A 14,500-nucleotide genomic window follows, 5' to 3' on the forward strand; every position below is an offset into this window, starting at 1 on the left:
TATACATCTAATTAAGCACAACAATGTGGTGCAGTGCATGCATACAATCTACTGCAAGACTGTGTGTGTATCTGGATCCCATGTTCTCCTTTCTAGGTCCCTGTGGAATGTGCTTACAGTGCACACAACTGCCTTCTCTATGATCTATTGCTTGAGAGTTACAACGAGCCCCTCATTCATTTTGCTTTCAGGTTCTCTCACAATAACGAAGTGAAATATGACTTACAGTGCTGTAAGTGTCATCCATTCTGTCTCTCCCACTACACCACTAAATATAACCTCTGACAGTTATTGTCCTCCGTCAGCTACCCACTAAATATTTCATTGTTCTTTAATAAAGACTGGACTTCCTCGTCTTTTGTTACAGTGACAAGCTGTGACGGTGATGCTGATCAGCACATTACTGCAGGGAGACAGAGATGTAACATAAGCTTGTGCGACTGCGTTGGCAGAGACGATGTGGCATGCTGTGCATGTGTGCTGCCACTGTAAAATCAATATTGGGAAAAGCAAATGGGAAAAAAAGTCTAGCAAGTTTGTAGAGTTCAGGCTGAAATGTTTGCCAAAAGGTGGTTGATTTCAAGTCAATTTCATGGACTGCTGGTGTGGCAACATGAATTTAGATGGGATTAAAGAGAAAACAGCAGATTAATGGAGAACCGTCTGAAAACTCAAGTCCAAAACACACACAAAAAATGTTGCAGGAGATTCTTAAACATAAAAAGAAAAATGTATATGTGCACGTATTTTACCAATTGTTTCTCTGGCTAAAGCACAACATAAAGATGGATCACAATTTTTTTTCAAACAAGTAATTACATGTCTTATTTGGCAATTAAATCAACCATTAATTAGTGACAAATTAATAAAATAAAATTGTCTTCTCTCCTTCCCATCAGGCCTACCTGTCGTCTTGCGTCTTTGTTTCGGCTGAAGAGAGAAGATGACCATTAAAGCCCCCATGATGCCCTCCAGACTTTCTCGCTTAGTGATCTGGAAGTCCTGCTAGATTTCACACACTTTCACTCCCACACTTGGATGGCTTGAGAAGGAAAATGGCAAAGAAAGAAGAAACAAGGAGATGCTGGGAGCCTTACATGAAAAATCAAGACTCCGGTCCAAACTTCCCCTTTATATTCAGGTGGTGGTGGGCTGCACAATGAGCAAAAGGGCTGGGAGTAAAAACATGCGTGCCTCGGTTGAGTTTTGAATTTTGACGCGCACGCTTCACAGCCCCCTCCTTCCCCTTTTTCCCGCCCTGAAGTGTGAGCTTGCTAGATGATCTCTGTTCTGCAAAAGCCACTTTGTACCAGTTGAGCACCTAGATTAATTGAGCGCTCGGAGAGGGAGAATGGTACTGCCGCTCTTTTCAACACATCTCTCCTCACACGGGGAGGGAGAGATTGGAGGAAGGTGAGAGAGCTCATGCTGTAGATAACCATTATTCCTTACTAGCTGCATTTTAACTACATCTCCTGCTGGGAAGGAGAGGGGAAAACCATGCTGTGTCCTACGACACTGAGTAAGAACTGAGAAATCAGGCTGGCAGCGGCTGGTGTAAATATTTAAATGTATACAAGCAATCGCCAGTGAGCATCTTCATTGAGCGTCTCTCCTACCTACTAATACTGACAAACCATTTTATAAACGGATTAAACTGATAATATGTAATGTCAACATTATTCAATCACTTCCACTTTAATGGTAACATTCAAATAACCAGATGGCTGAAATGAAAAACTGATATTAAATCATTACTATTTCACAACAAGCTTTCTGTTGAGGTCCCACAAGAGATTTGAATTTAACTCAATAATAATTTAATCCCTCTGATTTATAATGTAAATACTGTCAATCATAATAAGTATCCAACACAAAATAAACAATACAAAGAGGAGTGATGGTTTGAGCCCTCTAATCTGTAGAAAAATTCAGTAACATCACATCTTAAGAGAGATAGAAAGAGAAAGAATGGATACTGATGCAATACTGATTCCTTTCTCGAAACCAAAGAGAAAATCTGCTTCCATGTGAACGTTATTTCCCATCCCATCATACAACCTATGAAAAACCAGTGATTGCCTCTTCAGAGTTGATCCTGCGGCTGCTTATTTGGCAGACTCAGACTGACTTTCAGGGAGATGTTCTGGATTACGGAGAAGCTCTGGAGGTCAGAGTCATGTTGATGCCCACGTCTTTTCCCTTTTCACTCTCGCTCGGAGCGGGTAAAAAATACCACAGCGATGCTCGCTTGATGTGACACATCAAAAGAGAAAAATAGAAAGAAAAATACTTCCGCTCCCTGTGCCACCCACGCGCAATTCATTTCATAAACTGTGTGACGGCAGTCCAATTCAGCAATGGATCAGCCAACCACTGCAATCAAGTACCAATTTGCACCCACTCCATTAACCTGCTTCCTGTCAACCATGTGTTCTTTGTTGCTCTGAGGCCTCCTACAGATGTCAGACAGGAGGTAAAGTAACACTGAGGTGACAAAGTTTACCAGCATCAATGCACCAAGTCATACTGTGGAGGCAGTCTCCAAAACTGTGCACATACATACGCTGGATAAAAAAAACAAAAAAAAACCCCACTCACACAAAGGACTGAGACCATTCTGAAGGTCAAGGGCCTTCAAATCACCAATGTGCACTCTATTTCTTTTGTAATGGGGTTCTCCTAAAGGAGTCTGGGCAGCAATGGACCCAATTATTTCAGCATAACACCTGCATTATAATAATAACTACTGTACCACCTTGACAAACAGGCACAAAAACATGTCAATATGGCCATTTGGAGCAGCTATAATCAGGTGTTGTATGTACTAGTTTGTTTCAAGCATTAGTTTATTAGTTGATAATCTAGTGCTTGGTTTTAATAATAAATTGAGGTCTTCTTTTGACACTGTTGCTCCTCTAAGCATTAAAAAAAAGACAAGTAGCCCATAAATTACCTTGGAAAACTGCTTCTATTTGTCAGCTAAAATGAAACTGTTGCAGGAAACGAAATTAGATGTCCACTTTGACATCTTAAATTTTCACATGAGAATTTACAATAATGCTTTCAGAAAAGAAAGACAAGCCCATTCTCTTCTCCACAATCAACACTCTTTTAAACCCATTTCTGATCTGGACATTAGTGACCTTGCTAATTACAGGCCTATCTCAAATCTTCCTTTTCTCAGTAAATGTCTTGAAAAGACTACATTTGACCAACTACATGATCATCTGAATACTAATAATATATTAAATAAATTCCTGTCTGGCTATCAAACCAACCACTACATTAAAACTGCTTTATTAAAAAGCAGTAAATGACCTTAGAATTTTGACTGATTCAAACAATGTGGCTGTCCTCTTTTTGTTAGATTTAAGTGCTGCATTTGATACAGTTGATCATGGCATTTAATCAATCAACTTGAGAAATGGGATATCTCTGGTGCAAAACATTTTTTGTTAGTTTAGGCGGCTTTGTATCACTGACATTTGACATTGAATACGGAGTTCCTCAAGGAAGCATTCTAGGTCCTATTCTTTTTTCTTTATACATGCTCCCTTTGCGCATCATAATTAGTTACCATAATGTCAAATATCACTGTTACACTGACATTACACAACTATGATGTTGAAATACTGATACATGCTTTTATTACAAGCCGCTTAGATTATTGTAACTCTCTTTTTACTGGTCTCCCTAAAAAGTCTTTAAAAAAAAATTACAGTTGATTCAGAACGCTGCAGGCAGGATTTTGAGAGAGATCACGTTACCCTTTTGCTCATATCACTGCACTGGCTAACGGTATCTTTTAGAATTGATTTTAAAGTCCTTATCTACAAAGCCTTACATAATCTAGCACCTTCATATCAGCAACTGCCTTTCATTTTATGTCCCATCAAGAACTTTCAGATCTTCCACTGCCTTTGTTTTAGAAGTTCCTAAAGTGTTCCACTTTAGGAAGGTTAGTAAGGCTGCTTTCTGTTTTTATGGCCCTAAACTGTGGAAGACCGTCCCCTTGGATCTTAGAACAGCCAACTCCATTGGAATTTTTAAAAAGAAATTAAAGATGTATTTTTTTAATTTGGCTTTTATTTGGGTTAACTTTACTGATATCATTTTTTATGTTTTATTGTATTGTGATCAAACCGTTTTTGTTTGTTTGGACTTTTTTTTTTTTTTTTTTACTTATTGTTTATTGTCATCTGATGTTCTTTTGTCAAGCACTTTGGGCTGAATCTTGACATGGAAGGTGCTATACAAATAAAGTAATAATAATAATAACAACAATAACAATAGTTGTTGTTGTTGTTGTTAGTAGTAGTAGTAGTAGTAGTAATAGTAGTAGTAGTAGTAGTAGTAGTATTTATATTTTAAGGGCTTAGGATGAACCATTTATAGCTTAAACAGCAAGTTATGTTGCAGTCATGTTCTGTATTAACCATATGTGCATGTGTATTTACATATGTATATGATAGGCAACCCCAGCTAGAGATCCCAGTTAAATTAAATTATAGTAGACATAAGTGGAACTGTGAGACAGCATCAATAGCATAGCCACTTAGCATGAACCCTTAAGCTGTAGCCCCAGTTTGAGCAGCGGTCCAAATCAGCTGAGCATGGCTTTTCAAAGGGTAGCCTAATTATGTTGGAGCAGTAATGACTTTTCATTAAATAAGACACTCCAGAGAATAGGGTGTAATAATCGAATGTCTCTGGGGTAAATCATCTCCACACACAGAGGCTTATTCCACACCACTTGAGGAAAACAGTCTAAAAACAATCTGATTAACTATATGGGTTTTGACAAAGAAACAGCAATGGCAGCACAATCTTGGTGCCAAGTGTTTTATAATTGAAATAAAGTTGAATTTAAGGACACTTCTCAAACAGAGATTTCCAATAACAATTTGATCTGGTCATTTCTGAGTCCAGTGTTCATCAGTCCATCACGTAAAAATCTGCTTGAAAATGTAAGCGCTTGTACATCTCAAATACGTAGGTGCTCTGCTGCCCACAGATCACCTACATACTTGACATGTCTGTCCATTATCATAAGTGGCAGGTTATATTCCTTTTTTTCTTCTTCTAACCTGCCTAACTTCCTCCTCTTTTTTCCTTTTAATCAATGTGATGCCACCTTCAGCACTTCATTAAAAGGAATACTGTTAGTCTGAAGGTGGCAGTGAGTCAGACACAGACTGGTGAGACGATAGGTGGGTAGTTGCCCCTGCTGTCTTTTGAACTAACAGGGTGAACTGACTGTGTGGAAATGTAGTTGCGCCAACACCACAGGAACCTTGTGAACAGCAGTTAATGCAAAACGAGAGCGATGAATCACTTTAGCTGCACAGGAAGTGGCTCTAGGTGAAGATCAAAACGAGAGGTAGGCTATGTGTAAGACATGACAGTTACTTTCAAACTTGAATTTTGGCAGTCGAAGCCTTTGCAACTTTCATAAGGCATCTTTTTCCAATTTCTTACATGCAGAAGTACCAGAGTAACATATGGAAATTGCAACTTCCAGGAACCTGACACACTTTGAGAACCTGGACGGCACTGCAAAATGTTTTATTTCAATGTCAAAAATGAAACTGACTGCTATGGTTAATTTACAGATAACTTAACAGTATTGGTAAATTGTGGCAGACACTGTTGTCGAGTCCTTAGCCACCACCAATGGTCAATAAAACGCAGCTAATCAGTTTTTATTTAGTAATTTGATATCATGCTGTAAATGTCAATAAATTGTGGCATGTGCTACAGGGTTATTAAACCTAATTCCAACATATTCTAATAAAATCCCAAGTACATCATTATCACAAATGTTTTAGCGCAGCATGTTAACTGAGAGCAGAGCTCCTTTTTTGCATTTTGCCCCAGATTACATTTACTATTCACATCCTCTGCATCTGAATAAGGGTTCAATTATGGACACTGATTGCGCAACTATACAGCATGTAATTATTATGATAGCTGAAATGAGGTAACACTTGTACTTTGTATATTATGTTATATAAGGAGTTAATGTGGCCAAATCTGGGAATTCTGTGTACTTGTTTACAGTCCATTTTTAATTTAAAATAAGTAATGAGATGCATATTGTTGAGCCTGAGTACATTGCTGCACATTCTGCATAATATCCATGAGCTCATGTTCTTTTTCTGATGTCAGGTTTATTGTGCATCTACTGATTGTTAAAAGTCTCACTTGCTTCATATTGTGTTGTATTGTACATATTTTTCATACTTTCTGATGTCTGTGTATGTTAATATAAACCAACAAATATGTGTTTGTGTCTGCAGTGGCCCAGTTTCTCTACAGGAATCGTTAGTTTCATCTCTAGAAGAACAGTGTTTTATATTGTCCACTAAGTGGCAGCAAAGTGCAACAATTCCTTGTACCTTTGTCAGCTTTTACATTAAAAAAACAAAACAACGTGGTTATGTTTCCCTACACACTGCTGACTTTTATGTTCAGTATATATGACAGACAGGACAAACAGTTAAACAAGCATTTTTCAAAGTATTTTACAGCTGTATGAAATCAGTGTAGAAACTAAGTACATTTACTTGTGATATATGGGAGCTTCAACCTTCAAGCTCATTTCCCTGCACTACAATGTAAATTACTGTATAATGCTCCAATGCTCCATCAGTGTCTTTTAGACTGACACATACAAACAAGTGAGTAGACATCTAATCAATAAAACCAATGTAGGAGCTTGTTCTTTTAAGACAGGAGGAGCTCCTGTCAATTGATAAATTAAGTGCGAGGAACTAAACTGAGTGATCTTATTAGTTTTTGTCACATTATCCTCCTGCTGCAAGGAGAGAGGGATGACCAACTCACAGCTGCTTAAAAACAACTGTTGGCATGCTCTTCATGCCATCTTATTATAAAACTAGAAAATCAAAAAGGAAACAACACTGGACCTGAGAAATGTCCTAATAAGCACTAACTACTGCTGATTAATTTGTGGCACAATTGTTTTCCAAGAATTTTAACTAGGTGGGTGGAGAAGCATTTAAAACAGGGCATTTAGGGCAATATGAGAAAATCAAATACTTTTGAACTCTTGAATTCTTGTAAATATATAATATGTATAAAATATGATTTTTTTCTTAGGAGTTGGTCAAGAGGAGGAGTGTGATTATCACACTTATCATCAGGTGGCCAAAAACACTCCAAATGAATGCTAATGTTGCTCTGGGTCTGCTGGATGTGTAAATAACTTGCTAATATGCCACCATGTCATCTTTATAAGGGTATAATGTCAAAGCTGTGTTTAGAGCTTGTTGTGCTGCCATCAAGTGGACAAAAAATGAATTAATGCAAGTATGAAGGTAGGGTGAACCCTCACTCAAAGGAAGCTCTTACTTTACAAAAAAGATAATGGATGAATGAATAAAATGTCTGAAAGAAATTTTTAACATTTGACATTATAAGCAGGCAAAAAATACAGTATGTAACTGTGATCAAGAAGGGTCTCCATGAAATTGCAGATTAAACACTAACTGGTTGATACTTGACATAAAATACGGGGTCACTATCAGCCCAATATATATGTTTAGAAATCTGACCAGATTTATGACAACTGAGTAATGTCCCTCCTGTCAAAAACAAACAAAAACTGGAGTTTAAGTTAACTGCTCCAAGCTGTGGGTATCAAACATGCCACCATTTCACTCCAGTACAACTGTGATCTATGATGATCTGCACCAGGACAGTTCTGGTTCTAGTGTGCACCAGGGGAATGACTGCATGTGCACAAGTGCCTTAATCAATACAGCAAAGAGGCTTTAATATCCACCCACAAACATGTAGTGGGAAAAGTTGGAATTATAATATAGCAAGATCAGTATTAAACGTGTTCATTTTACTCACACATTGGTACTGCAAACATCTCAACCCATCACTCTAAACAGTCTACATTCATTAAACCCTGTAACCTACAACCCTCACAACAGAATACAAAAGAGATATACTTACACAAAGTATCATCATTGAGGATGTGAATGAATTAAAATATCAGTGACCAAATGGCACAAGTTGAAATCATTTTTTTTTTTTTTTTTTACAAGAGAGTTTGAAAAATGTACATTTCATTACCTACCATTTATCATATAAGCTATCATTTGCATACAGAAACAAGAAGTTTTCCATTTATTGAGATGTAAAAAAATAAAAATAAATAAATTAATAAAAAAAAAAAAAAGAAAATTGCATGTTTTCATGTTTTGGACAGTAGAGGGCGCAATTGACTTAACTTAAAAAAACCAAAACCAGCACTTCTGCATCTCAGTACATATCTGGGAGAGATATCAGCTTGAATTCTGTGCTGTTCACTTTATAACTGACAATAATCTCATGTTATCGTGCTAAAACCAAACATACTACTATGACTTCATTCCTCCTATCTAAACAGCTTTTAGATCGAAACCACTATGCCTAAACAACTACACATTGCATACGACAGATTTTATAACAAAGATTAGGGGCCCTTGACGAAAAGAATAATGTAAATAACAGAGTGCAGACATGCTTTTTTTCCATGATGTAACACACTGCCTGCCAAAAGCACACTGCTAGGTGTCAGAGCTCTTTCCAAAAACAAACTATAAATCTTTTCCTTCTCCGATGTACATTAGATTTTTTTCTATCAGCTTTGGGTTAGAATCCAAACACACACAAAAAAAATATGTCACACCAGGCAGTGATGATCCAGTCTGTTTGATCAAGATGGTGAGAGTTGAGTGGAAACTCTGAGCAGCGAGTGAGTGATTTCCTGCAACATTTGCTAGGGAATCTCTAAGAAGTGCAAGCAAAGCAGCGCTGTTTAAAGAGGAAATGAAATGGAAAGACTCAAACAAAATGGTTCACATTAAAAGCCTTTCCAGTGGCAAGTCATCAACAAAAGACAAAATGTGAAAATTGCTAATGAATAGTGCTTTTTGCTGCATCAAGAGAAAGAAACGGTAAGCAGCAATACAGGAAATAGAATCGTCAGCTACAGTATACTGGAAAACAGAAAAATGACTTTCCAGTTATCCTCTATTATGCTATAAGACTTTTTTGGACTATTAAAAACGAACACAGAAAAGCAGTATCTGATCCTAATGCAACCTCTAGCAGTTTTTAAGACTCACTACCCAAAACAAGAGTATTTAAGCAGCAGTTGGCAAAGGTATGCCCAACATCCAGATGCTCATTTTGGAAAGTATCTGCAACCTGCTGTTTCTGGGTCTTTAGAGGACATAAGAAACACAGTGGGCACAGAGGTTGTCATGAGGCATATTTTCAAAGCCAAAAGGCAGCAGAAGGGGATGATATGTGAGAGAGTCTGCAAACGCAAGCTGTGGTGTACAGTTAATGACATATATGAAGGATAGCTGGGACAGGAACCAACAACGGTAACAGCGATAATGATGCAACAGTAAAAATGCCAGCTTATGCACTGTCAGCATTCACTTTATTTTTCCAGCACTGTCACCATCAGATAATGGATGCACACCACAGCTATTACCATCATAAATATCTACTACACCTCCATCCGCAAAAGAGAATCTACTATCATCCTGAGACTGGTTTAACCATAATATGCAGTGACAACGGGCTACACTACCTGCCCAGATGGTCTGAATCAGCAGGCAGTAAGCTTCGGGCCTCATGGTGCATCCACCTGCCATCAATCACCCACAAATACAGCCCAGTGAAAAGGTTATTTCCCTTCAAATGGTGGCACAAAAACAAAAGCCTAATTTCCACAACAGGGCCAAGCGGGGAAACTCAGCCACGTTTATGTTTATTGAACCCCAGTGAATCCACTATTTATTTGGCACTATATCTTGGCTTACAAAAGTCTTGTCCACATTGTAAAAAGGAGGGAGCACAGCAGTTTAGGAGAGTTTATCTAGAATAAATATTGAGAAAGCCTTGGCATGCTCAATTGTCCAAGGCTTGGATATGTACAGTACCACAGTTTATAGACATTGCTTTTTTATGATATCCTACAAACACTACTTGTCTGTATTAATGTATGTGTGTTTATTACAATACACATAACAACTTTCTCTTTTTTCTTCCATCTTTTCTTCAGTTGCTGACTGTAAGAGGTGTAAAGTTCGGAATTATGTTTGTGTGATGCACCCAAGTACATAACTTTCCTCAAGCCATAATAACAGCAGAGGAGCTGGCCAGAGTCATAATTTAAATCAAGTCCTGCAGGACCACGAAGCACATCCAGCAAATTTACCAATTGTTTCTCTGTAATACTAACTTCTCTTTACTGCAGTCTGACTGCAGATAAGACACAACACACGGATTTTGAACTATCTCACATGCTGCACCAGTGGTTATATGGGGCTGTCCAACATGGACACCAGCCAAGCAGTTACAGTTGGGCGTGAGTCTCAGCGGCACCCGCTCCAGTCGATCTGTCATTAGCGCAGCCTGACCTTCTGCCGTTGTGCACCCTGTAGGCCCGGCCTGTGTCACATTCTTTTACACCTTGACACGTAGCTGCTGTCTGTGTGACACTGAGCCTGATCGGTGTTCACCGAGCCATACAGGACATCGAAAAGTGTCCAAACTGACGACTACAAATTACAACACAGCTGCAAGACCGGTGCTTCTCTACTCCATCAGGTGTAAAATGTATATGGTCAAGCGAAAACATATCAGGATCAAAATTCTCACTGAGCAGCAACAAATCTGAACAGATGCTTCCAAGGACATAAAGATTCTGGTTTTGTTTTCCCTAACCAAACCCCTTCATCACTTCTTAACACAGTGGATATTGCATTATGGCAGTGTAATGAGCAGTGTTCGCTCTGAATCATAACTCCTCACACCCGAGTCATCTCCAAATACAAAACTATGAAACTCATGCTGAGATGTGATGATGAACTCAATAAAACCTTCCGTGGTACGTTCACGGTTATGACTGCTGCAGTTATTTGGTGGCCACAAATATCACTAAATAAGCAACCCAGATACTAGATGAAAACATAATTTAATGCTCCTTTGAATCGGAGCGGTCCAAAACCCCAGCAGCAATAAACATTACTTCTCACCCCACTTCATTTTAGCAATATTGTATACTGTACATTATCATTCAACACACTATCTTACCCAATTGTGCTCCACTTGAGATAGCAAGGGAGCAGTTTAGTCCTCTGCATGAGAAATTCTACTGAGCTCTTAAATATATTATTAAACATGCACAGTTTAATCAGCCTGCTATGTTTCAGTCACATCTCTTGTTCAGCTAAGAGGACAAGGATTTTATCCAGAAAGTAATGTCATGCACGGGAAGGAGCACATCAGCGGTCCCTGTGCATAAAGAAGTTTTAATTAGTTTTTTTTATGGTACTTCTGCTCCACAGGCCAACAAAAAACAAGCAAGAAGACTTATCAGTAAGATTTTCCCTTTGATGTGATCTGACTGAATAGCACAGGCTTGCATCTTGGAACTATACAAATATCCAAGTGCTGGAAAATTATTGCATTAAAGAAGGAGAAATAGCACTTTGCAGTTGTTATGCCTCCAGTTTACATCCATGTGTGTCCAGACTCATAATATTTGTAGTGGAGACTGAAGGAATTTAATAAAAAGGTATTACTTGTATTTTCCTTGTATGTGTTCACATGCTTGGCCAATAAAACTGATTCAGATAGAACATAAAGTTGGAGCCATGACAGTAGACAATGCTTCAAATGTGGATGTTACTGCAAAGAAGCTACAAATTCTACAACGCAGATGCTTCACACACAATTTCAACCCGGCAGCACAGAAGATCTATACAATCACCACAGTTTCAAGGTGGGCAACCAAGATTAGTGTCACCAATTCATGAAAAACATAGTCTCCTTGAAGCTTATGACAAACTGCCAAAAACGAGCCAATGAGATGCAGCAGCGAAAGTGTTTAAACAGCTGTTCTGTATTTTGAAGCAGTCAATAAAATTCTATAATTAGCAAAGATGCCCGTTTCATTACTTTATATTCATGTAGTAAATATACAAATATCAATTAGAATGTAATATGCACAAGAAATTAGGAAAAAGAAACAAAATCGGTTATGATAATCACCCGCTAATAGTGATCAATTTTCTTGTTTGCACTTTGCAGCTAAATCAAGCAGGCAGCTATTGCTTGTCTGATATTGTTAATTGAAGTAGGAATTTAAGTTATTGTTATCTCAGGGCTGCCTTGGTTTCCTGTTGGTGACTGAATGAACTAAAGGAAAATAAATCTTACTCAGGGTTGATATTGAGTGGTAAATAAAGTTTACATTGGATTCAGTGTGATTTTTTTCTTTGAGACCTATAAAAGTGTCTACTGCAGTCAAATGGAAAGAGTAACTCAAAACATCAATCTAGAATCAGATCTATGAATGTATTGAATTGAGAATTGATTTTGAATCGCAGATCGTTTTGAATCGCGGATTGATTGTGAATCGAATCGTGACCCCAAGAATCGGTTGTTGTTTGTGCCAAATTTGAAGAAATTTCCTCAAGGCTTCCCTGAGATATCGCGTTCACAAGATTGGGATGGATGTACGTACGTATGGTCATCATTCATAATAGCAAGTGACCAAACACTGATTTGGCTCACTATGCTTTACACTTGAAGGTAGATGTATTATGTCATCTGTGGCTCTGCAAGAACTTTGTCAATCAAGTCAACTTGGGCTTGGAGACAACAAAATTGTGACATAAAGTCAGCATTGCAAACTGGGGGCATGAAGTTGGACATTGGCATTTACCAAGCAGGGAAGGTCTAATGAAAAGTTGATATTTGTTGCATTGTGGGAAACACAGGACTCTGTGTTCCTGAAGCTCTGCCCTTCATGATCTGATAAAAAAAAAAAAAACTCATCAAGTGCTCCATTAGTGTGGTTGATTTAGAGTGGAAATTGTAATGTTATTGGATTTTAGACTATTGTTCAGAGAAAACAAGCAATGTGAATGGCCTCCAAGACAATGTGTGATTTCACAATTTTTGACTTTTCATAGATTAAACGATCAATTATTAAACATTCTTATTCATATTAATAATTATTTTTTAGTTGCAGCGGTAGTGTCTCTCAGTTTTATTGGTTTTAGCCCTGGGGGACTTATAGTACATACATTTTGGAAAATGCAATGCAACGTGATGCATTTGAGTGCAACACCTGCATCCCATTATGGCGTCTTCAAATGTAAAGTGAGTTCCAATCTTCTCATGGCCAGTTTAGTTTTATATGTGATAATCTGACATGAAAAAGTGGCAAATCAGTGTGGTGATACTTTGAAAAAATCATGTAGGAACTGCTTTATGAGCCGCCATTGTGTGAGTATATGACCCTATGTGCACACTGGTACTATCGTGTATCCTTGGAAGGACAACCTTGATCAGCCCTTGGCTGTGCCGGGGTCTCAAACAGTACCCTGAATGACACATTCATCAACCTTCTCTGGCCACAATCTCATCTCAAATCTGTTAGGCCAGCTCTGATGACAGCCCATCACCAACAGTGACAGGTGAAACACTAACCGTGTCAATGATGCTAACACTGTGGCGACGCTCAGGCCATGCCCGACATGCATGAGTTCTCTATTAATAAACCAGAGAGTGGAGGGGGAAACCCTTATCCACGGGTAAATGGCGAGACATGTTGAAAGTCATCTTCTCACACAGACCTGCAGCTCTTAACCAAACGCTAACTGTGCTAGAGGCTTCCGTAACACTCAAGTATCACCTCCTCTCTTAAGTTTCCCACATCAAAGCCAGATTACATGTCAGTGCTGGGAAGTTGCAGCATGAATTTCATCACGTTATGCCTGCATTCAGTTCACTTTCGGGACCTCAGAAAAATTGATGATGATGTATGTTGAAAACAGTTGATTTACTTTGTTATTATCAGTCTAATCTGATATAGGAGGCAGGCAAATGATTAAAAAAGCAGTGTTTACTATCTCATTTAAAAGTTGAACTCAAGCCAAGAGCTTTTGGTCATTAATCCCAGCAGAATGAGAGGGGATACTAGAGTGCGTCTTTGCTTTATGTGTCTCTAAATTATTTAAGTCCGTTTGCATTGAGACTGGTTGTGGATTGTTTGTGGTTGCCCGCAGCTTTTATCTGAAACTAGAAGCTAGTCATTGTGTGCAATCTACAAGGCTCTTACTAACAACATCACACAAAATGTTCAGCTCACACAGCCACATAACTTTCATGTAAGGGCCAAAGATTTCAGTACATTATACACACTGAAAGACTGCACCGCTAAAATGTTCTCTTATTAGTTTCTACTGCCTTTATGTTCTGTTGTCATTGCACTAATGTGCCTACTTTGCGATGACAGGAACAAAGGGTGAACACTGCTGGCCGCAGATTGTCTTCCGAGTGGATGCCACAGTACAAATCCTGTCAAGCTATTTCCGTTGTGCACACTTCACACCAACAGCGGGGGAACAAGCGCTGTGATTAACTGCTGTTGGTGTCTCTTAACGTGCTGAGA

General features: G+C 38.5%; 1 protein-coding gene and 1 long non-coding RNA gene across 15 annotated transcripts in view; both read right to left on the reverse strand.

The window, feature by feature from the left end:
• The window catches only part of kcnip4a (potassium voltage-gated channel interacting protein 4a), a 141,456-nt gene that overhangs the window by 55,226 nt on the left and 71,730 nt on the right, over positions 1–14,500 (reverse strand). The gene's annotated exons all lie outside the window — the stretch shown is intronic.
• LOC122974377 overlaps positions 1–14,500 on the reverse strand; it is a 30,557-nt gene that overhangs the window by 6,435 nt on the left and 9,622 nt on the right. Inside the window, exon 2 of the long non-coding RNA XR_006400371.1 lies at positions 906–1,042. This is a non-coding gene — a long non-coding RNA (uncharacterized LOC122974377). The remainder of the gene's footprint in view (positions 1–905; positions 1,043–14,500) is intronic.

This window comes from Thunnus albacares, chromosome 22 (genome assembly GCF_914725855.1).
Source record: "Thunnus albacares chromosome 22, fThuAlb1.1, whole genome shotgun sequence".
Classification (NCBI taxonomy): Eukaryota; Metazoa; Chordata; class Actinopteri; order Scombriformes; family Scombridae; genus Thunnus; species Thunnus albacares.